General features: G+C 41.3%; 1 protein-coding gene across 3 annotated transcripts in view; it reads left to right on the forward strand.

Annotated features, from left to right (window-relative positions):
- Positions 1-25,190, forward strand: part of ELMO1 (engulfment and cell motility 1) — a 584,323-nt gene that overhangs the window by 28,642 nt on the left and 530,491 nt on the right. Inside the window, exon 2 of one of the 3 annotated variants that reach the window (XM_025378538.1) lies at positions 5,588-5,672. The exons of the other annotated variants lie outside the window; for them this stretch is intronic. The gene's annotated coding sequence lies outside the window, so the exon portion shown is untranslated. The remainder of the gene's footprint in view (positions 1-5,587; positions 5,673-25,190) is intronic. 3 annotated transcript variants of the gene reach the window in all.

A 25,190-nucleotide genomic window follows, 5' to 3' on the forward strand; every position in this document is an offset into this window, starting at 1 on the left:
ATATCTCTGCTCCTAATGGCCAAATATAAAATGTGTTTTTCCCCTTCTTACAACCTAATAAAACCATCTTTGCTAGGTGCCCCCATGGAGCACTTTGTGCCGTTGAAGTGTGCCAGGGCAGCTATTCTCACATTGCCCTTGGAGTGAACAGTGCTGCAACCTTGCTGGGAGGCAGTTTGGCTATCGGTACTGAGAGCACAAGACTCGTCCTGTGCTTTGACTCAGGGGCCTTACCTCTCAGCCTCTGAAAGCCCCCAGTGATTTATATTCGGTATGTGTAAATCATGAAAACATCCTCATTCTCCAAAGACAGGTGTAAATGGTTGAATTATATCACCATGCAATGGAATATTGCAGCAATTACAAATGATGATAAGATGTTTTGTGCAAGGGAAAATGCATATAAGTGAAAACAGCATGATGTGAAATAGTGTGAACTCAATCGTGTAAAAATAAGTAAACTAAAAAATACTGAAATAAATGATATGAAAATGTTACCACTGGTCATCTCTGGATGATCCACATATGACCAAACTTTATTCATCTTTATAGTACTTACAGACGAGGCACACACAGGACCTGGCCTGAGGTACAATTATTTAAATAATGATAGTTCTGACCCTTCCACGTAAATGGCAATATTGCAGCCTTAATTTGCCCTAACATTTTACTGTTTCCAAACTGTTATCACATATTATCATATCAAATTTTACAACAACCCTGAGAGGACAACAAAGAAAAAAAAACCCATACATTTCTAATAGAAAACAGATTAAACAAAACAAACCTATCCAACCACAAACAACCCATGAATATGTTGACATTTCCCGATAGCATCTCCACCTTCTTCCTCCTGTTCCCCTAATTTATTCTACTGTTCACCAAGGACTCTAACAAAGGTAAAAAATATTACTCTCTTCTCAATTAGCATAGTTTTCTATTTAGATTTTTAATTACAAATATTTTAAGAGTATTATTTTGGGTTTTCTCTGAGCTTGGAAACCTAGCCTTATTCTACCAGAAAATGCTTTCTGCATTTCAGCTAAGGCATTTAGAAGTCCACATTGGGTCAGAGCCTGCCTGCATCCTGAGGGGCTGTTTCTGTTCTCCCTGCTACATCCTCCTCTGCGAGCTCAGCCCTGGGGGGTAGGGGTGGGGTTGTTGGGTGAGTCTCTAGGACCCTGGGACCCAACCCTGGAGAGACCCCAATCACGCTGGGTGCTCTTCTTCCCTCGACTCATGTTCCGTAGCTGCTTAGTCTTGTTACAAGTGCCTGAATCCTAGCCTCTGCAGCACCCTGAGAGCTGGGCACTCGACTCTTACCATCCTCATCTTGCCTCACTGCCCCCTTCACCGCAGAAGCTGCAGTTTGCTCCCACGCTTAACCTAGTGACTGACACCTCCTTATAATACCTGCAAGATGACTTCTCTGATTCTGCCTGCCTGCACCTGTGTGTTTCTGGATTTTCCATCTCCACGCTTGGCCCTGCCTGAGACTTCTGCAGGTCAGCATCTGACTGGCAGATGCTGGCCAGGTGATCCGAGCTGACTCTGATGCATCCATGGTGTTGCTGTTCACCAGATACAGAGTTCCACTGGCACAGCACACTCTCTTCCCGCTCCTGAAGCTCTCTCTCCTTGCCAGAGGTCTTGCTTACCCCTGGGGCCTGGGCAGATCCAGTTCCAGATTCTGGAATCTCCCTACGGGCCTTACCTTATTGCAATGTACTGGGCCAGGCCACCAGGCACTGCCTTAGAAAATTTGTTTTGAAGTTGCTAACTGCTTGGAGTACTGTGGTGCTGCAGGCAGGGGTAGAGGTATGGGGAGCAGAGATGCCTGAGCTGATCTAGAAAATACTTAGGGGTAGAATGCTCTAATGTGAAAATTAATTTTAAAAAACACACTGCTAAGGACAGTTCAAAATGTGCTGCACTTTCTGTCTGTAGCAATCTTGAATCCAAAAAAAGAATGTGGAGGCCGGTCGCGGTGGCTCAAGCCTGTAATGCCAGCACTTTGGGAGGCCGAGACGGGCGGATCACGAGGTCAGGAGATCGAGACCATCCTGGTTAACACGGTGAAACCCCGTCTCTACTAAAAAATGCAAAAAAACTAGCTGGGCGAGGTGGCGGGCGCCTGTAGTCCCAGCTACTCGGGAGGCTGAGGCGGGAGAATGGCGTAAACCCGGGAGGCGGAGCTTGCAGTGAGCTGAGATCCGGCCACTGCACTCCAGCCTGGGCGACAGAGCGAGACTCCGTCTCAAAAACAAACAAACAAACAAAAAAGAATGTGGAATGAAGGTTTTGGTTTCTGTCTCTTGGCAGATAGGTCAGGTCAAGTGGACAGAAAATGGAGGCAGGAAAGAGTAGCTGGGGAGAGCCTGCAATGCCGATTTTGTTTCCTGGGGCTCCCTTAACATCTTTTGATGAACTGCATGGCTTAAAACCATACAGATTTGTTCTCTCACAGCTCTAGAAACTAGCAGTCCAAAATTAAGGAGTTGGCCTGAAGGTTCCAGGGGAGGCTCTTTCCTTGCCCCTTCCAGCTTCTGGTGGCCCCAGGTGGTCCTTGACTTGTGCAATATCACTCCAGGCTGTGCCTCCGTCTTCATATGGCTGCCTCCTTGTGTGTCTGTCTTTGCATGACATTTTCCTCTTTTTTTTTTTGAGACAGAGTCTTGCTTTGTCATCCAGACTGGAGTGCAATGGCACCGTCTCCACTCACTGCAACCTCTGCCTCACAGGTTCAAGCGATTCTCCTGCCTCGGCCTCCCGAGTAACTGGGACTATGGGTGTGTGCCACCACACCCGGCTAATTTTTGCATTTTTTTTGGTAGACATCTTCCTCTTTTTATAAAGATACCAGTCCTAGTGGGTTAGCACCTGCCCAGATGACCTCATTTTAATTTGATTATATCTGCAGAGACCTGTTTCCAAATAAGGTCACATTCACAGATAGCAGGAAAAGACTTCAACGTGTCTTTCTCAGGGGACACCTTTCCATGCATAACAGCTGCCTCTGGTCCAATCTTTCTATCCCCTCTTCAGTGGTGTGTCCACCAGCAAAACTTCTGTGCCTCAGTTTCCTTGACTGTAAAACGGTGCCCTCTTCTAGGATCGTTGAGAGAATTAAATGAAATCATGCTTGGCAGAGTATCCCGCTCACAGAAAGTGCTCAGTAGGGGTTTAGCGTTTATGGCTAGGCTTGCAGTCATTTGATTTCATAAGCTAGGTTTGTGGAGAAATTGAAGAAGTGAATGAGCCAAACACAAAAGTAAACACTGTTGATAGGACTGGTGGTTAACTCTTTCAGTGCCACAAAACACATTCTGACTCACCTGCACACAAATTTTGCTTACAAGGTTGTTGTCAGCACTCATTTTGCTCCAAGTATTTGCTTGATTAAAATCTCGTAGGCTACTCTTTGCAGCTGACCTATAACAGAAATACATTAACTAATTAGAGATACTTTCTTTGTTGGGCTTCCATCTAGAGCTAAGCTTTACTTAGGCTTTCAAATTGTAAGCAAATGCAAAGTAACTGTCTTGGGAAAATTCCAGAGAATCTAGGCCTTGAACTGTTCTAAGCAAATGTGGCCCTCCTTTTAGGGTGGAAATCTAAGAAATGGAGATTATGCATTGCCCAGTTCCAGGGGCACCATTCATACCGTAGTCTGTGCGTGTGCGTGGACAAGCCTGCTCTTCTGGGTGAGGTGGCCATGGGTCCTTTATGGGGTTCAGTAAGTCCTGACAGTGGCATTGTCACTGTGTGACACTTCTTATTCTCCTAGTTTAGTTATTCAATGAGAATGGGATTCCTGAGATTCTAAACCATATTCCATAACTTTGGAAAATATATGTGTATATAAAATTTTTCATAAAATGAAAAACTGAGAGTGGACTGCAAGTCAAATTGCTATTTTCTTCCCTGCTTCATCTTTGTGAACTTCGTTTTGTCAGTTTTCCTGACAGTTGACAAAAGTGGACAGTTTTGGTCGCATATCTGATTTAGGAAGTAAGTGCCACAATTTGAAAGCCTAAGTAAAGCTTAGCTTTAGATGGAAGCCCAGTAAAGGAATTATCTCTAGTTAGTTCATTTATTTCTGTTATAGGTCAGCTGCAAATCTGCACAGTTTTGAATTTGTGTGCTCATTTAATGATACCGATCATCTGAAATCCTGGTTTTTAAGATTGTAGATTTCATTATGGAATAAGTTTTAAACTTAATTTGTATATGGGTCAATCAATGTTTTGGGAATTCTGTTCTAAGACATGTTGAAGCTGTGCTGTAGTTATTGGTTTATGAGTTGTTGGGGTATTATTTATTTTTAATGTACTCTGTTCTTTCCTCTTCCCAAAGCAAATAATCAAGAATTAATGTTTAACTTTAAGTTGGATCCACTCACTTTATATTGAGAGTTATTATTACTTTAATTCACATTTCTTTTCCCTGAAGCCCTGATATATCTTTGGGAAGATACATTTTTTCATGCATTAATTATTTTCCTTTTCAGTATCAATTGCAGGTATTACAATCACAGCAAGAAACATCTGTTGTACATTTATTATGTGTCAGGCACTGTGTTGCCTGCTTTAGATGAATTATTATTACAATCATTTGATTTTTATATCCACGCTAGACTTTACATACTGTCTATCATAACTCACATTTTATAATAAGGACCTGAGACTGGGGAAATAAACTTGCCAAGTCGACACATTTAAAAGTGGAGGAGCCAAGAGTTGAACTAACATAGTCTCTGACTCTGGAACTATGCTCTTAAACCCTACACTCTTGATATTGAAGATGTAGGGACATCTTTGCATTTGAGGACAGAAATGCACATATAGCCCAGAACTTTTCAGTGATTCCAAAGACCTCTGTATTTTCATGTAACATAACTTTGGGGGCCACAGATTCGCTTTGCTCAATCTATTTTGTTCAGGATTACATGCATGCTAATTTGCTCAGGCAGCAGCTGAAAGCAGTGGGAGATATTCCAACAAGGCTCCAGATTGCAAGAGAAATTAGTGTGGATTTAAAAATTAACAGGCTTTGTATGCATATAACTAAGAATCAACTTAATTGCCATGAAGATGAATACTATGGCCCCAAAGTATGTATGTCAGAAGGTAGGATATTACTTGGTTTTGTGTAATTAGTAATACCAAGGTCAAATCAACTTAGATAACCGGTTTAAACCGTTAAATAGCTTTTCTGGCTTTAGATATTTCTCAAGATTTTTAATGCATGCTATGTGCATTGCAGTCTACAGGAAAAAAAAAAAAAGGATTATTAGTGTTTTTGCAATGTTCCTGCCCAGTGTTTACTTGTTTATTTGATCTTGTCTTATTCCCACAGGGAAAGGTTCAATATAATGCACCCAGGGATGTGCGGTAGATTTTTCCAATGCAGCAGGTAGGATGACTTTGATGGTAAGGAACAGAAAATTGAATGCTGACTGGCTTAAACAATAAAGGCTTATATAATTGAAGAGATTAGAGGTATGGTGAGCTACAGAATTAGACTGATTCAGCCACTCTCTGGGTCATTTAGGGTTTCTTTTTTTTTTTCTGTCTCTGTCAAACAGGATTGGACTTTGGAGCTGGCCACAGGGCAGATTCCCCCAACACACCCGCAGGGTGGAGATCAGAGAATGCCAGAACAAACATTAGGTAATTTTTAAGAAGAGTGACTTGGGGTATGTGTGCCCCAACAAGTATCCGCCATAGCCAGTGACCTGGATATGCTTAATTTAGATTAATGAACTTATCCATCCTCTCTCTTATCCATCCTCTCTCTTCTCCACCTTGTAGGTGTTAATATTCTACATGTAATGGATAGGGGTTTTCCCCCTCAGATAGTTTTGGTGAATATTTCTGTAGTTGTCCCTCAGCATAGAAAGATTTTCCAGCAGGATACTAAGAGGTACTGTTTAGCATATTTCAGTTTCCCATTACCAATCCCATAGACCTGATAAGATGTGGATGTTGGCTGCTAACATCAAAGAATGTTTTCTAATTTTCTTAGTGGAAAATGAATGGAATGAATCATTCAAATGAATTCCATGATTCATTATGGAATCATTCACTTAATATTATTTTGATATTAAATTAATTATATTAAAATATCATTATTTTGATATTAAAGTGGAGGTAAATGGACTGTCATATACCTTTTCACTTTGCTACTTCACAGTTTCCTTGTGTTCTTGGTGTGCTGAAGTGGCCTGGTGCAGTGGCTCACATCTCTAATCCCAACACTCTGGGAGGCCGAGGCGGGCAGATCACTTGAGACCAGGAGTTCCAGACCAGACTAGGCAATATGACAAAACCCGGTCTCTACTAAAAATACACAAATTAACCAGACATGGCAGTGCACGCCTGTAATCCCTGTTATTCGTGAGGTGGAGGCACAAGAATCGCTTGAACCCAGGAGGCAGAGGTTGCAATAAGCTGAGATCACGCTACTGCACTCTAGCTTTGGCTACAGAGTGAGACTCTTTCTCCCACCCACTGCCCCCAGAAAAGGAAAGTGCTAAAGGGTGTTTTCTTGAGTGACAGGCTGGAACTTTAGACAGCAAGAAAAAGAGAGCTAAGGGCATACTTTGCGTGTTACATGGACGCTCATTTTTGACCAAGGGGATTTCTTCTGAGAAGTGAAAAAATATCTTCAGACAGTTTGGTTAATTTGGTGATTGTCCTGCTTGTCAGGTTGTACCAACTGATATTCTCTTCTTTTGTTCAGTAAATCAACCAAAGGCCGCTATGTGTAAGGTATTTTCTGTGGATTCAAAGTTGAACAAGACTTCCTTAGCCTTCCTGGTCTTTCAGTCTGATCAGGGAGATGAGACAGGCACACAAATAACCACAATACAAAGGACCAAGAGGAAAGCTAGGCTTGGAAAAAGGGCTGTTGGGTTTGGAGGAGGGAAGGAAAGATTCCTGGAGAGATGAAGAAAGTCCTTGTGTGCAAGGGGAAGGGAGAAGAGGGGGGATTGCAGACAGAGCAAGTATTAAGAATTTCGAGCCTAAATGTTGTGAAGCAGTTAAAATACAAAATAAATAAATAAATAAATAAACAAATTGGTCCAGTTATGTCTCATATTAGTGACTTATTATTGTTTAACAAATCACCACAAAACTTAGTGGCTTGACTCAACAAGAATCATTTATTCTCTTTCATAATTTTCGTGGTTGAGGAACCCAGGAGGAGCTCAGCCAGGTGGTTCTGGCTAAGGGTCCCTTGTGAAGTGGCGGTCAGATGTCAGCTGGGGCTGCAGTCATCTGAAGGCTGGACTGGGGCTGGAGGACTTGTTCCAAGATGGTGTGCTCCTGTGACTGACAAGGTGCTGCTGGCTGTGAATGTCTCTTAGGGCTGCTTGAGTGTCCTTATGACATGGCGTCTGGCCTCCCCCAGCATGAAAGTTTCAGGCAGAGACAATCATGTGGCATCTTTTTTCTCTGACCTAGCCTTTGAAATCACATAGCATAGCTTCCCACATACTCTGCATGTTAGAGAAGAGTCACTAAGGTGGGTCTAGGGAGAGAGGATTCACCTTTTAAAGGGAGGAGCATCCAAGGATATGCACCCATGTTTTAAAACCAATACCGTTCTTGAAAAAAAAATGACAAGCAAAAATGATAGTTGCATTAGTTTTTCTTTAGTTGTTGTGTCTGCACAGTGTTTAACTATATTAGTTGGCACATTGTAGTTTTTTGGTAAACTATGGTATATATAATGTCTTCATCTGTTAAACTAGTCATTTAAAGTAGAAACTGGCAATTTATCTAAGAGACATCTTACCACAGAAGCCTCTTATAGAAGACAGATAAAGTAGAAGTCAGGGGCTTAGGCTGAGGTGGTGGTGAAGGGGGTTGGCACAGCCTTTCCTCAGTGTCCAGGAGGACACCACTAACACCCTGGGTCCTGAGAATAGAACTCTCTAGAAGCCATTTCATGGACCCATCCACTCCTTCCTGTGATTTTTTCTTTTGGAGTTCAGTTGTTCCTTTGAAGAAAGAACAAAAGGATTTCATGTTGTTTTGCAAAATATAGTTATAAGAATTATTTTCTGTATTATAAACACATAGTTTGAAAGATGATGTGTAGCACTGAATGATGGTTAGTACCATTTCTTCCAAAAACATTGTGTGTGTGTGTGTGTGTGTGTGCGCGCGCGCGCGCGCACGCGCGCGTGCTTGTGGGCAGAGATAGGAAGCAGTTGAGAGTGAGGAAGGGACTTGAATTTGAACAGAATTTTCTCCTCTGTGGAGCATATTAGTTAAATATGTACTTGGACTGAACCATAACACTGTGTTTAAAGCAGTGAAAGGCATAAGCCACCATTCTCAGCAATATCAAAGCTGAAGCCCTCCGTGACCATGTGATCTCACACCATCATGCCCTTCCTGCTGGAGTGGGAGGCAGAGTTCTGAGAAGTGGAGAATGTGAGTGCTTTTAAATTAAGTGTCTTTGATAATTACCAGAATAACGGAAAAAGTTTATGAACCACATCAGGAAAAATATGCTCATTAGTCATATGAATATTAGTTTTCTCAACATAACAATACACTTCTGAGGTTCCCCCTTCTTCCTTGGCCCCGCACACACACAAAAAATGCCATTTGTGTAGACTGTATGGCCATTTCTGTAGAGTGTATGAAAAGAGACCCTCTAATACAATAGAGAAGTTGGAAAAGCTGAATACATTTTCTCTCTCTAACTTAGCACACATAAAGGGCAAGAGCCAGAAAATTAAATTTTATTTAAAGAATTTTGAGGATGAAAAGCACAACGATATTAATTTTTCTCCACTGTCACTTTCCACTTTCATCACTGCTACAATTTATTGTACCCACTTGTTCCTGGAAAAGAAAGAGCATAATAGCTTGTTACAGTGATTTCTTTTTAAAATAAAGTGTTGTAGGATGTTGAAAAGCTAGAAGAAACCAATGGCTAGTGGTAAATGAAAGAGAGGGAACTTCGTTTGCAAAGATGTGGACAGGGAATAATATTGCTCCTTGAATTTATCCACTAACAATCCAGTATCAACATCTGTGGGACTTCCCATTTAGAATATTGGTAAGGTAGAATTAGTTGCTACATCTCCATAATTATTTCTTAAAATGGTTTTCTGAGAACCAGGAAAATGTCACACTACTTCTTGTTCCTACTTCCTATTCTAGCTGTTCCAGGTTTTATTATGAAAATGTGTAAGTGGGAGTAAAAGCCAAGCTCTTACTTAACAGAGTGCCCGGTGTGCAGTAAACATTAATTCTCTTCCTCCTTCTCTATCCTTATGCCTTCTGCACTGACCCCAGGATCCAGCGAGGAGGGTGACAAAAAGTGTCACAGCAGATAGCTCATGAATTGCATCCTTTTCATTAGTTAGCTTAAAACTCTTTCCACTCCTGTCTTCTTCCCTTTGCAGTTTTTTTTGTTTTGTTTTTTTTTTTTCTCCAACAGGAAACCCACTGTTTTTTTGTTTCTCTACCAAAATGTATCAGGTTGCCTTCCTTTAGGGCTAGGACAGCAGACTCTATGATGGGATCTAGTTTTTCTCATTGTATTAGTTTTCCCTTGTTTGAATGAAGAAAGCGATTATAAACCTGGATTACTGTTCATTTCATTTTCATCCATGTATGTCATTTATTCATTCATTTGTTCATTATGACATTTGTAGAAGACCCACTGTGTCGGGCTGTGTATGTGTTAAGGGGTGGGAGGGACTAGAGCAGAAGGTTATTGGAACTGAGGCATCTGACCCTCTGTCCCTGCTTTTTAGTGGCTCACAGTCTGGGGTTGTGGGGAGGGTTGGAGAGAAAGACAGGAAGACAAGTAGATACATTTCAAATAAGCATTTACTGAACCCTTGCTGTGATCAAGGAACTTAGTCAAATTTTATGTGGATGCCAGGTTTTACTAAACTTGTTTTTTTCTTTCAAGGAGATTATACTTTAGTAGAGGAGAGAAGACACAGCTAATGTAGCAGAACTTTAGGGAGCTTTCTATGTGTCAGTCACCAAACTGCAATAGTACTGGGGAGTTCATTTATTTTCATGTCAATTACATAAAATAATCCTTCCTATGCAAAGAAGGTAGAGACTCTCTGAGCTAGAATAATTATAGCAGGAATTGTAGAGGAAGTTGGGAGCAAAATAGTCATAGTAGTTAAGGGTTCTGACTTGAGAGTCAGATATATCTGGTTTTGGATCCTGGCTTCGTTACTTAATAGCTGTGTGACTTTGGGGGAAGGAGGGAGATAATTACCTTTTCAAGATTCAGTTTTCCTGCTTGTAAATTGGGGATTATATTGATAATATTTACTGTGGTAGATTGTGTTTTCCAAAATGGTCATATCAGTATCTTTTATCATACATGATCTTACCATATCCCTGTGAAATTCCTGCCATCTAGCAATAGGGTTTATGTTCCTCCATTTGATCTTGAGTGGAATGCTGTGACAGCTTTGACCAACAGAGCATAACAGAAGTGATACTATATGGCTTGCAAGGCTACATCATAAAAATGTTATTCACCTCCATCTTGCTCTGCAGTGTATCTCTTGGAACCCAGCCACCACGCTGGGAGGAAGCCCAAGCAGCCCATGGAGAGTCTCAAGTGGGAGGAATTGAGGCCTCTGGCCCACGGGCCTGGCTGAGTTCCCAACCAACAGTTAGCCTCAACTTTCCAGCCATATGAGTGACCATCTTACAAGTGGATCCCCCAGCAAGCCCCAGTTGAGTTGCCCTGGCTGACTGTGCATGGAGCATAGATGAACCATACCTACCCAACCCTGCCCAAATTGTAGTTTCATGGGAAAAATAAAGTGATTGTTGTTGTGTGAAGCCAATAAGTCTGGAGATGGTTTGTTATACAGCAGTATACAACCAGGACACTTGCCACATAAAGTTGCTAAGAGGAGTCAATGAAATGATACATATAAATCAGCATAAAACTAGTGACCCATTAATGATAGCTCTCTTCATTATTATCACTAGTTAAGAGAAGTTATTTAATAGACGTCAGCATTAGTTCAAAGCAAGGTCACAACCTAAAAAGCTACCTATGAACTTTTGGCATCCAGTAGGTTTTAGGAAACTAATTGTGTTCACTTTTTTTTTTTTTCACTTGCAAAACCCTGCCGTGTGCCAGCTTCTGGATCACCTTTCTGCTGATATTGTGCTGAGTTTGTTCTGAACTCTGTGTTCTCTGTTGTTTCAGAGTTTTACTTAGGCTTTCTGTGCCATGGCCCGATGTGTAAACAATGTTTAAACTTCCAGATTATTCTGTGAAAGTCATGCTCAAGGCTGTTATTTTATTTAAAAAACTTTTGTGTGTGTGTGTGGTAAAAAGCAACACAAAATTTACAACTTTACCATTTTAAGCATACAGTACAATAGCATTAACTATATACATATTCTTACACAACAGATCTCTAGAGCTTTTTCATTGTGAGTGACTGGAACTCTATACCCACTGATAAACAACCTCCCCTTTCCCTTCTCCCCAGCCCCTGGCAACTACCATTGTACTTTATGTTTCTAAGAGGTTGACTACTTTAAATAATCCCTATCAGTGTAATCATGCAGTATGGGTCTTTTTGTGGCTGACTTATCTCACTCAGTATCATGTCCTCAAAGTTCATCTGAGTTGTAGCACATGACAAGATCTCCTTCTGCTTTAGGCTGAATAATATTCCATTGTATGTATATTCCTACGGTTTCTTTATCCCTTCATCTATTAATTAACATTCAGGCTGCTTCTCCTTCCTGGCTATTGTGACTAATGCTGCAGTGTACACGGTAGTGCAAATGTCGCTCTGCTGTTATTTTTTCCACTTCCTACCAATAGCAGAATCTCATTGAAATGCATTGGAAAGACAGATAGTAGAGGCTTATCTGAGTTCTTTGCCATCTTTTTTCCAAGGTATCTTAGAGAGTGATACATAATCAGGTAGCCAGACTGCCCAGATTCTTCCTGGGGGCTTCAACTTCATTATGTATATCTATTGTGTAACCGGATGTGATTAGAATTAAACCTCTGCCGGGCTTTCTATTACTTTCAGAGCAGTTTCACAAGCATCATTTTATTGAACCCTTGTTGCATGATAGCTATTTCTTTAGTATGGGGAACACAAGGGTACAAATATGGTGTGGATATAAACTCCAATGTATATATTTGTTGTGGTATTCAATGTTCTTTACCAATGTAAAATTCACTTATAGACTTGACACAATTTTTTGAAATTATTATTTTTAAAATTAATAAATATTTTAAAAATTAATCAATTTTTTTCTAAGATAAATTTTAGGTTTATAGAAAAATTGGGAACAAAGTACAGAGTTTCCATATCCTCTCTTTCCCCAGCAGGGCTTCCCTTTTATTAACATTTGTTACAAGCAATGAGCCAATATCGATACATTATTATTCATTGAAGTTCATAGTTTACCTTAGGGTTTACTTTTTGTTTTTTACAGTTCTGTGAGATTGAACGAATGCATAATGCCATTTATCCACCATTATCCTATCATACAGAAGAATTTTACTATCCTAAAAATCCCCTGCAGTCCACGAATGTATCCCTCTCTCACTGCATGTTGCTGGCAACTACCGATGTTTTTATTGTCTCAATAGTTTTGCCTTTTCCAGAATGGCATATAGTTGGAATCAAACAATCTGTGGCCTTTTTAGACTGGCTTCCTTCACTTAGAATAGCATTTAAGATTCATCTATGTTCTTTTTTTTTTTTTTTTGAGATGGAGTTTCCCTCTTTTGCCCAGGCTGGAGTGCAGTGGCCCAGTCTCAGCTCACTGCAACCTCTGCCTTCTGGTTTCAAGTGATTCTCCTGCTTCAGCCTCCTGTGTAGCTAGGATTACAGGCATTCACCATCACGCCTGGCTAATTTTTGTATTTTTGGTAGAGACGGGGTTTCGGCATGTTGGCCAGGCTGGTCTCGAACTCCTGACCTCGTGATCTGCCCACCTCAGCTTCCCAAAGTGCTGGCATTACAGGCATGAACCACCGCGCCCACCCCTCATCCATGTTCTTTCATGGCATGATAATTCATTTCTTTTTATCTCCCAATACTGTATCATTGTGTGGATGTACCATCATTTATTCACTGATCTATTAAAGGACATCTTAGTTGCTTCTGAGTTTTGTCAAGCATAAGTTAGGCTACTGTAAACATGCATGTGCAGAATTTGTATAGACATAAGTTTTTTTAAACTCTATTATAAATTACCAAAGTGTTCTCCACACAGGCTATATTAATTTACACTCCCATTCAGCAGTGTGTGTGATTCTGTTTACTACAAATTCTTACTGACAGTTAATACTGATGAATTCTTTCATCTTTGCCCAATTGAAGAGTGAATGTGGGTATCTATCTTACTGTTATTTTAATTTATATTTCCTGATTATTAGTGAATCATCCCATTTTAATCTTGGAAGGAACTTTGAGATCTTCTAGTTAATGCTATATTTTAAAGATGCAAGAAACAAGACTAAGAGTATTTTCTTGGCTGGGCATGGTGGCTCACGCCTGTAGTTCTAGCACTTTGGGAGGCTGAGGCGGGCAGATCACAAGGTCAGGAGTTCGAGACCATCCTGCCTAACACGGTGAAACTCTATCTCTGCTAAAAAACAAACACACACACACACAAAATTAGCCGGGCGTGATGGTGGGCGCCTGTAGTCTCAGCTGCTCGGGAGGCTGAGGCAGGTGAATGGTGTGAACCCAGAAGGCGGGGCTTGCAGTGAGCTGAGATTGCGCCACTGCACTCCAGCCTGGGCAACACAGCGAGACTCCCTCTCAAAAAAAGAAAAAAAAAAAAGAAAACTTTTCTTACTTCTTCACTTTCATTTTTCTTTCCTAAGAATATGTTTTTAGTCTCATTGCCTTATGCCCCTCATTGTTGTGGCTACTGAATTCAGTATCTCATGCAACGGAAATCTTTCACATTTGCTGGGAGGGTGGAATATATACAAAGAGAGGAAAAAAAATGAAAGAGTAATACCACGTATTTCTCCCTTGCACCAACTGCAGATTTCTCCCTTGCACCATCTTTATTTTCACTAACAAGAAGATTCTGTTTCCCAAACTAATTATATTTGACACAGGGCCTGAACCAGCGTGGGTCCTCAAGCGTTCCCGTGAATGACGGAATGAACCCTAAGATGCAAGGAGTGGGAGATGAGGTCCGCTTAACAGCTTGAAAATACCCCTAGATCCCAGTGGTATCTCAGCTCTGCAGCTTGAGCTTGACTTCCGAGTCTGCCTGTAGCTGCGGTGGACTGAGAATTACTGATAAGGGAAGCAAGTGTTGACATTTTCCATAGTAGGATGGGTTCTCCAGGGAATTCTGACCCAGGCTTTCGTGGTCAGCTCTCTTGAGGCCAGGCTAGCTTTCGGGACCAGCAGAGTTGACCTCTGCAGCAGGGCAGCCTATGCACTGTCCTCTGAGGCTAGCAAGTTCAAGACACTCTGGTTTCCCGTGGAAAGCCTTTGGAGTATTGGAGGAGGATTGGCTGGGCTGTGATCCAGCCAGTCTGTGTTTTAACTGCCGGGGAATGAATAAGCCTATCTTCCTGACTCCCTGTTTCCCATTAAGAAGCCCGACACCTTGAGTCCCAGGAAGCATGCCACACATGACTTTAGTGCCCTGTGCACATACGAGTTTAATTGCTTTGTGATTGCCTAAAATGTGAAATGAAGGAACACATTGCCTATAAGGATAGCATTTGCGATTCCGTGCATTTCATTTCATCACACGTATTTGTGTCAGTTAAAGCAACATGGAAGTGTGTTTGGTCCTATCTTGATATTGTGTTTCTCTGTGATTTGGAAGAATAACTGCAGATAAGCAAGCTCTGGGTGTGACAGACAGACATGGGGGCAGAGGTGAGACAAGGTGGAGGCTGGGGCGTGGGGAGGGAGTCGGAAACATTGGGCATTCCAGAAGGAGGGAACAATATGTGCAAAGGCTAGGACCTGCAATAAAGCCTGACATTTTTGCAGGAATTCTTAGTTTTTTTTCCCCCATTGTTGTTGTTTTGGAAGTATAAAAAGCACCCATGCCTTATTCTTGGGAAAGATTCATTCAGATAGAATCCCATTGTCACTCAGAGTTAGGCTTTCTCACACAACCATTTCAGTCCCCCAGTGCTGGTGGCCCACATTACCACTGCTTCATTGGTCTGGCCACAGTGAATTCTCTCCTGGAAGTGTTTGCTCAGCAAATGCCTCATTCCAGCAAGTTTCAGAGCCCATAGTTCCGATGAACACTCCTGATCATGTGCTGTTTGCATTTTATTCAGAAAAAAATAAAAAATGGGGGGTAAAAAGAGGGGAAGGGATGTGAGCCAAGCAATAGCTGAATGTTTTTTAAGAACTAGATATTTTGTTTTTCATCAAGTAACAATTACCCAGTTGCAACCACAATCTATTTAGAACTAAAAATTTAAGCCAGCCTTCCAAGCCCCAAAGAAAACTATGGAAAAAAAAGATCCAGGAAACTTTTGGTACTGGGATGTAGTATCTCCTTTTCATGCTAAGTTTGCAAACCTTGCTACATTGCCACAAGGAGGAGGAACATTTCAACACTGATTAGCATCTGGGCCTCACAGATGGGGTGTGTTTGTTTGAACAGTGTCTTGGTTATAGGAGAACCTTTATTGGAACAACCCGAACGGCTCAGGGAATTTATTATATACTAGGTAGTTACTTCCATTAACATGGAGAAGCATCTAAAGGATACATTGTTTGTCAGATATATCAACATCAAAGGTTAAAAATAGTGTGGGACCTAGGGATGCACCAGAAAGCTGTGCCAATGGCGGGCATTGGCTGTGATAGGACCAGATGAGAAAGAGCATAAGATACCCATGGAAATCATGGTGCACAGTCACCTCCATGGGGCAGCATGCAGTGTGCATGGGATAGACCTGCCACATGGAGTGAAGGTGGAAAGGGGAGCCACCTAGACATTCAGAGATGGGTCTTGGTGGGATGGGAGAGGGCGTGGACCAGTGAGGATGGAAAGTGCTGGCCCAAACCTTCTCATGCATGCCTTAAAATGAATTTCTTTCTGGATTGATTGGAGAGAAAAAATGATTACAATGTTAGAGATTCTCTTTCCCACCCCTCATTTTCTCTTGCTTTTTTTCCCCATTAATATATTTTATTTTTTAGAAGTTTTATATTTACTGAAAAATTGACTAGGTAGCACAATGAGTTCCAATATACACCTGCTATCCACAGTTTTCCCTATTATCAACATCTTGCATTGGTGTGGTACATTTGTTATAATTAAGCTAGTATCCGTTATTATGAATGAACAACAACAGTTCATTAAGGTTCACTCTATGTGTTGGATGTTCTATGGGTTTTGATAGTTGCGTAATGGGCTGGGCATGGTGGCTTATGCCTGTAATCCGAGCACTTTGGGAGGCTGAGGTAAGAGGATCACTTGAGGCCAGGAGTTCAAGACCAGCCTGGGAAACACAGTGAGACCCCCATCTCTACAAAAAATAAAAGAATAGCTGGGTGTGGTGATGTGTGACTGTAGTCCGAGCTACTCTGGAGGTTGAGGTGTAAGGATTGCTTGAGGCCAGGAGGTCAAGGCTACAGTGAGCTGTGATCGTGTCACTGCACTCCAGCCTGGGTGACAGAGTGAGACCTTGTCTTAAATACAAAAAACTAGCCGGGCGAGGTGGCGGGCATCTGTAGTGCCAGCTACTCGGGAGGCTAAGGCAGGAGAATGGCATGAACCTGGGAGGCGGAGCTTGCTGTGAGCCGAGAACCGGCCACTGCACTCCAGCCTGGGTGACAGAGCGAGACTCCGTCTCAAAAAAAAAAAAAAGACAGTTGCACAATGTCATGTGTCTACTGTTACAACGTCATACGGAATAATTTCACTGCCTTAAAACTCCATGATGCTTCACCTATGCACCCCACTACCATCCTCCTGGCCTCCAAACCCCTGGCAACCAGTGAGGTTTTTTCCAGAGATTGGGGAGGTTTCACTATGTTGCCCAGGCTGGTCTCAAACCCTTGGCTTCAAGTGATCCTCCTACCTCACCCTCCCAAAGTGTTGGGATTACAGATGTGAGCCACTGTGCCAGGCAAACCACTGAACTTTTGACTGTCCCTATAGTTTTTTCTTTTCTAGAATGTTATATAATTGGAATCATACAGGTATGTAGCCTTTTCAGACTGGCTTCCTTCACTTAGAAATATGCATTTAAAACGTATCCATGTCTTTCTGTGGCCTAATAGCTCATTTAAAAAATTGCTGAGTAATATTCTATTGTGTATCTATACTACAGTTTATTCACTCATCTACGGAAGGACATCAGGGTTGCTTGCAAGTTTTGGCAAATAGGAAGAACAGTGCTGTAAACATTTGAGTGCAGGTTTTTGTGTGGACATACATTTTCAACTTGTTTGGGTAAATACCTAGAAGCATTATTGCCGGATTGTATGACAAGATTATGTTTAACTCTGTAAGAAGGTACCAAACTATCTTCAAAAGTGGTTACACCATTCCCCCTTGCTTTTTGATTTTCCATTGACTTTAGTTTGGGGACAGAAATTAAAGATAACAATATGTGGAAAAATGCAGGTACTACTTTTAAGGTGTAATACCCTGATTCCGAAATATCCAGAGAAGCGTGTTGTGCTAGGTGAGATAAAGACTAACAGTATTCTTCAGTATAAGGATATTAATTGTTTACTTAACCAGAAGTTAGGGATCAGATGGCTTCAGATTCATTAAATAGCTCAAGACTGTCCTCAAGGATCCAGACTCTCTCCCTCTACTCTTCCGTAAGTATGTTGGCTTTCTGTCTTCTGCTCATACTTCATGGTCTTAAGATGGTGGCTGTAGCACCAGGCAGCATGTCCCCAAACACTTAGGAAGAAAGAGGAAGGAGAAAGAGGAAGAGGAAACTGTCCTTCCATTTTGTCCCTTTTATCAGAAAAGTGAACACTCCCACCCCAATGAAAAACCCAGCAGATTTTCTCTGATGTTTTACTAACCCCAAATGGGTTCTGTAGTCACTCTAGCTGCATGGAGGCCAGGAAACAGTAATTTGGAGTCTATCTAATTTCTGCTATTGGTTTCTTCCTGTAATGATATTCTCACTCACAGCCTGGCCTCATCCATTTATCAAGCAGAATATTGCTGGAGCCACTTGTAACTTTTTGTCACTGTATGGGAGGGGAAATAGCTTCTTCCCACGCATCATCAGGTTCATGACTGAGGCCCCCATAACAAAAAACAGATTGACAATAGAAAAGGATTTGAGGTAAGTTTTATGTGCCACAGGAACCTTCATAGGAAAGAAAGACCTGAAGAAGCAGGTAAACCTGTGTATTTTTATGCTTAGGTTTGGTGAAGAGTAGACAGTCTTAGAGATGTATGATTGGACAAAGGGGCTATCTATGATCTAATTGTAATGAACTGTGGGAAATTTAGCAAGCCTGTTTGATCAGATTCTTCTTGTCATTTCTATGTCTTCAGCTCCTTTCCTTTGGGTATAGGGAAGGAGTCTCTCTCATATGGTTTGGCTGTATCCCCACCCAAATCTCATCTTGAATTGTAGTTCCTATAATCCCCACAGGTCGTGCGAGGGACCTGGTGGGAGGTAATTGAATCATGTGGGTGGTTACCTTCATGCTGTTCTCGTGATAGTGAGTGTATTCTCACAAGATCTGATGGTTTTATAAGGGATTTTCCCCTGCTTTTACCTGAATTCTTCTCCTTCATGCCGCCTTGTGAAGAAGGACATGTTTGCTTCCCCTTCTGCCATGATGATAAGTTTCCTGAGGCCTCCCTAGCCATGCTGAACTGTAAGTCAATTAAACTTCTTTCCTTTATAAATTACCCAGTCTTGGGTATGTCATTATAGCAGTGTGTGAACAGACTAATACACTCTCTTATGAGGCTCTTATGAAGTGCTTTAAAGAAAAGTCAGAAAATCCTTCCTCGATTTTATGACCTGCTTTAGGAGAAAAGGGGTGACGGGAAGGTAAGAGTGACCTTCCTGCTTCTGTTGTTTTCTCAAATGCCAAGGTGCCATGTTTTGGGGTAGCAGGTCCTGAATCCATCACTTCAATGTTCTTATTTTATCTGTGCATGAGGGCTGAATTATTCCATCACTTTCAAACTGTGTTTTATGGAGCCCCATATTTCTGACATGAGTGTAGGGGTCTCTGCAGGGAGAGTGAACGGAATTTGAGAGGGCAGGGCTCCGGCTTCCCTCTTCTTCCTAGACAAGCATACCTTCATTTACTTAAGCTTCCTCCCAGGGTAGAGTTCCTAGGAGTTTCCTTTGAATTAAACTTCTGCAGCTAAAATTAAGGGTAAAAGCATTCAGTTAGGTGGATGTCTCTTTCAATTCTAAGAGTCAGACTTTTGGACCAAGATGAGACAAGGCTATTAGTCTTGTCCTAAGTCCTTTGCAAAATCCCTAGGATTTTTTGCCTTGAAAACTTTACCAAATACCCATATTGTGCACAGGTTGGAAGAAAATTGTTTTGTCTTCTGTCCTAAAGAAAAAGGAATTTCTTTGCCATTTAAAAAGTGGCTTAAATCTTAGCTCTTCCTTGTCAAGTTGATGGTCTGGAGGGGGAAGATAAGAAGATGGCCATCAGTCTAAGTGTCATTCCTAAAAAGTAGAAGTTTTGATCTTTCCTGGTACCTCCAAATGGAATTTATCAAAGATTCTGCGGTAACTGAAAGGGGTGATCTGTATTCTCTTCCACTGTTTCCTAAATCTCTCACACATTTATGTGAAATTTGTGGACTTTTCAGGTGGGCATTTAATATATGATATAGTATTAATCTGGGTTGGAAAATGTTCTGGGCTTTTAAAGTATATCTTAGTTAAAATGCTTTGTAATTTGCATATATGCCCTGAAGTAATTTTATGGAATAGAAAAATACATGAAAACAAAAACAGAAACTAGGTCTATGCTGAATTTGCTGTTGGGTGAAACTGACTTTTTTTTTTTGAAATAACTCCAGTGGTTTCATGGTCCACACAGCACATTGTGATCTATGGACAGTGTACTGATGCAGATTCTGCCTGCCTGATCCTGGAAGGTACACTGGCTTTCCAGGCTTGTTGGTGCAGTATTTAAATAAATGAGCCCTGCTGTGTGTGAGAAAAAGGGCCTCTGTACTAACTGAGCATATGCTATCTGATGTTCTATATTTACATGTGTCATCTCATTTACAATGTATAACTCCCTCCAAAATAAGTGTTCTCCCATTTTGCTGTGGAAGACAGTGACATCAAAGTTGTACCATATTAAATAGCTAGGAAGTGTCAAAGTTGGAGCTAAAGTCTCCCAGAAGCCTGTGTATTTGTCACTAAATCAGTAACTCTGCTTCACTAAAATTAATTGGCATTCTTCACATAAATGCAGGGGGGAAGGGAACTAGTAAATTTTGGAATGCATTTTTGTGCCAGATAATTTGCACATTTCAAATTGTTTAATCCTCACAACAAACCTAGGGGAAGGGGGTTTATGCCGTGTGTGGAGCGGGAACTATAGCATTACTCCCACTTCAGGTCACAGGAAATTGAGGATTGAAATTATAGAGGAAATGGGCCCTTGAAGAGCACGTAATCTCCCCTAAAGATGTAGCAGTAATGATGCTGCAGATGACTTTAGGTGGTGGAACTTCTGGCCTCTTTACGAATTTGTAAAATTCCCACCAAAACAGTCACTCAGCGTATTCTGAATACTGGAGGCTGATGTCATGCATTATCCAAAAGCATGATGAATGTTTATCTATCCAAAGAATAAGATGAAAGGTTCTGATTTTCCTCCTTCTCCACGTACTTGACAGCAGCTAGTGGGCAAATACTTGGCTTCCCTACCCTGTGTGTGCTGGGCTCTTGTTGGGCTGAGGTCGAGGAATAGCATGTGCCTGGTGCAAAGTGGCTATGCCCAGGGCTTCCTGAGAGTGGCCCTGGTAGAATGGCCGTGGTAGAATGCCCTGGCCCTGGTAGAATGCAAAATTGGTGGTCCCTTCAGTGAGAACTCACTGGCAGAAAATCCTCACACAAAACCTAAAACTTAGATTGATCAGCAACAAAATTGTTCAGGAACCCACTGCCTCCACTCCTGTCCTGGGAGAGATTTGCTCCCATCTCTGTCTCCATTCTGCAAGAGTTTGTTGGATGTGGTCCCAGCCCTCCTGGGCATTTCCTGGCAGAGGCTGGGCAGGCTATGACATCACGGCAGGGGGCAGATCAAGGAGGAGCCAGAACCTGGAACCCCTGTGCCTCTGGATCCAGGTGGCTGCTGGATGGGAAGGCAGAAACTCAGCAGGAGAGTGAGGATCGCCATTCGCCCAAGAGGCAGGATGTGGACTCTGACCAGAGGGCTCAGCGATAGGTACCAGGCAGGCATTGGCTCATTGGGCTGGTACAGGTACATAAGCATACATATGGGATACTGCTCCATGCCCTAATAAGCTGTAATATTCATGGAGCTGGGTTTGGCCTGCAGGAACAGGGTGCCTTGAAAGAAGCCTTCCTGTGCTTCTTGGGGGTGAAGGAGGGCCTCACATTGTAGATGCAGACCTGGCTCATGAGTCTAGCAGGGGGCTGACTGAGTCTAGCAGAAGGGTCGAAGTGCTGCCCTAGCTGAAGTTATCCTTCTCTCCATTTTCTGAGAGGAATGAATCAGTGTCAGCGCAGCAGAAAACTTAGGATAAGATGATAGCAGCAGTACACATGAGCAGGGGGTGTTCTCCCATCCCACATTCTTCCTTGTCATTTCCTTAGGGAAGGAAACCTCAGCCCTTTAGTTTCCTTGTATAGAAAGGTTGACTTTTGTTTCAAGTGTCCAGGAATCTAACATCAGGAGGTAAATACAATCCTGGAAACAAAGCAGAAAGATAAACAAGGTTAGTGAATCCATCCCTTTCTGGTTCCTCCCTGAGTTGCCTTGTCTTTTTTTCTTGAATGGAGCAGTGAAGAGGGCTTCAGAAGAAAGACAATAATGATTAATTGACTGTTTACATTTCCATGAATATATGGATTGGGTTTTTGTCTGAAGGAAACTTTGATGTTTTTGAACCTAGGAAGGGAAAATAGAAACCAAAAATAGTAACCCCCTTTCCTTCTAGGTGATGAGAATAGAGTTCAAAATCCCTTTACTGCTTTTTCTTGTATTTATACAATAAAAAAAAAAAATAACCCCGGGGGCAGAAAAAGGTAGTACCTCTTTACTAGCATCTATTATGTGTCAGGAAGGCTCTGTGCTAGAGCTCTGTGAGCTCATTTAATTCTCACAGCAGTCCTAATGAAATGTGTATTATTGGCCATCTTTTATTAAATTTAAATTTTAATTTTAAGTTCTGGGATACCTGTGCAGGATGTGCAGGTTTGTTATATAGGTAATCGTGTGTCATGGTGGTTTGCTGCACCTATCAAGCCATCACCTAGGTATTGAGCCCAGCATGCATTAGCTATTTTTCCTAATGCTCTCATTAGCTGTTTTTCCTAATGCTCTCCCTCCCTGTATCCCACCTGCTGACAGGTATGTTGTTGTGTGTGTTGTTCTCCTCCCTGTGTCCATGTGTTCTCATTGTTCAGCTCCTGCTTATAAGTGAGAATATGCAGTATTTGGTTTTCTGTTCCTGTGTTAGTTTGCTGAAGATATGGAGCTTCCAGCTTCATCCATGTTCCTGCAAAGGACATCATCTCATTCCTTCTTATGGCTGCATAGTATGGTGTATATGTACTACATTTTCTTTATCCAGTCTATTAGTGATGGGCATTTGGGTTGGTTCCATGCCTTTGCTATTGTGAATAGTGCTGCAGTGAACATATGCATGCATGTATTTTTGTAATAGAATGATTTATATTCCTTTGGGTATATACCCAGTAATGGGGTTGCTGGGTCAAATGGTATTTCTGGTTCTAGATCTTTGAGGAATTGTATTATCCATCTTGATGAGGAAAGTGAGGTGCACAGAGGTGATACTGCCCAAAAGGAAATCATGGGCAAACAGATCTGAGGGGTCCAGCTGCATCTTCACAGGCGTGCTGTCCATAATGCCTTTTGTGCATGGATGCTGCCCAATGGGGCTGTCTTACAGATGCCTTTTATGACCCATACGTTTACCCCATGTATTCCTCATAGAGTTGATCCAAAGATGGGCTTGAGCCTACTATCAATTTTCTGTCAAACCTTTGAGAACTAAATATTTCACTTTTGAGCATGAGATATTTTAAGTGTTGTTATTCAAAAGAGAAGAAAGGGAAATGACAAATAAAATTAACAAAGTCTAATTTGAGAGATCATGAAAAAAGTGTTAATTTTTTTGTGGGTCTTACATTGTTTCTTGCCTTGATATATAAGTAAATTAAGTAAGGTTCAGTTGACTATATATTTTGCAGACATTCTAACCTGTTCATTACAGTTTACTACTGTGGTTGTCTGTATTCCAGTCAGTTTCTTTCTGTCTGAGAAAAGTTCCTTTCTTCAGTCTACCTCAGTCTCTCTTTGGGTTCAGCTACCAGGTAGACAGGTAGTCTTTTATAACGTAATATAGTCATATTTAATGTTCTTCTTTTTCTTACTCAGTGGAAGCACTTGATGCCACCAATTGTCCTCTTATCACTCCTTTGCCAACATCCTATGGAATTTCATGTATAGTAATTTCAGAATCGCTAATTTCTGGGTAACACTTATTGAACTCCTGTGATATTGTTGTGTAAAGGAAAAATATATACATCTAACACTTGGAAATAGGCACATAGGCAAAAGTGTAACTGCATGTCCCTTCAATGTCATACTGAATTATTGCCCCCACTCAAGATTATCCAATTCTCTAGGAGTAGGTGGCTTTCTCTGCTATTGTTTAATTTACTATTTGCTATTGGTTAGGATATTGTACAATCCGTAAGGGTAAATGAATACCTATAGAAAATGGACAGTGATGCAAAGGGTTTCTGTGTGATAGCAGTGTGAATGATTCTTGCCCATTAGAAAAGATAGCCCCAAAGTACCATTTTAACGTCCCATAAAGCATTACTTAGGTTTTTTTAATCTACTTCAGCAATCTTATTTTATCATTTTTTTTTCTTTAAGGGACTATATTAGTGGCTCTGACATGCATTATACATTTTACTTTTTTCCTTTTTTGTTTTGTTTTGTAGAGACAGAGTCTCGCTATGTTGCCCAGGGGTCTTGAACTCCTGGACTCAAGCAATCCTCCCATCTTGACCTCCAAGAGTAGTGGGATTACAGGCATGAGCCACTATGCCAGGCTGCTTTATGCAATTTAATCTTCATGTAAATCCTCTTAGGTGAGCTTATCATTATGTCTACCGTGCTTAGAAAGAAAGGAGGCTCAAAGGTGTTCAAGTGGCCTGATACAGGATGGATGGCTTAGTAATTTGGAGCCACCAAGGGAGCAAAGGTTCATCTGAATAAGGTCCACTGTTGAATACACTTTGTGATGTCACCATGAAAACCCACATTATTCTCACCAAAGGACTGCAATGATGAAGTGCAGCTGAGGATGACTCAATAAGGTGCACAAAAGAATGTAGATTAATAAAAGGAAGAAATAAGTAAAGGCAAAAAGGCTGAGACTGCCTACAAAAAACTATGATGCTATTGCATTTTTTTCTCACCATTAATCAGAAATAAAGTGTGCAAAATGTCTGTGCACTTGTTTTCATTCATTGTAGCACTACACAGATTTTACTTGGAAAGTCCCTGTCTCCTACCTCAGCCCTGAATATTTGCTTACGGTGTGTATATAGAGAAGTGGTTTAAAATAAGAAGTAGCAGAGGTGCTTGCTTTACATTAACGAAGCAAAACATACAAGATGTTGAGAGAGAAGAAGAGCCATAATTGCTTCTAGACTCTAGCCAAACCCTGGGTTTTCATCTTTCAACATGTAAATGTACAGTTTCTAAATTCAGCTTTTTATCACTCCGGGGTGTTTTCACTTTTTCTTAAGGATCTCATCAAGTTCTGAAAACAAAATTGGTTATAACTTACTTTCCTTAAAAGGAAATAAATGAAGTGTGTGCTATGAAATTAAGTCAACAATGGGCTGCCCTAATTCTAGAATTACTGGAAATGATTAGGGAAGCATACATGGTAGGTGGCAGTGAGAGAGGCAGGATGAGCAACTCTTTTTTTTTT

The sequence above is a fragment of the Theropithecus gelada genome, chromosome 3 (assembly GCF_003255815.1).
Source record: "Theropithecus gelada isolate Dixy chromosome 3, Tgel_1.0, whole genome shotgun sequence".
NCBI lineage: Eukaryota > Metazoa > Chordata > Mammalia > Primates > Cercopithecidae > Theropithecus > Theropithecus gelada.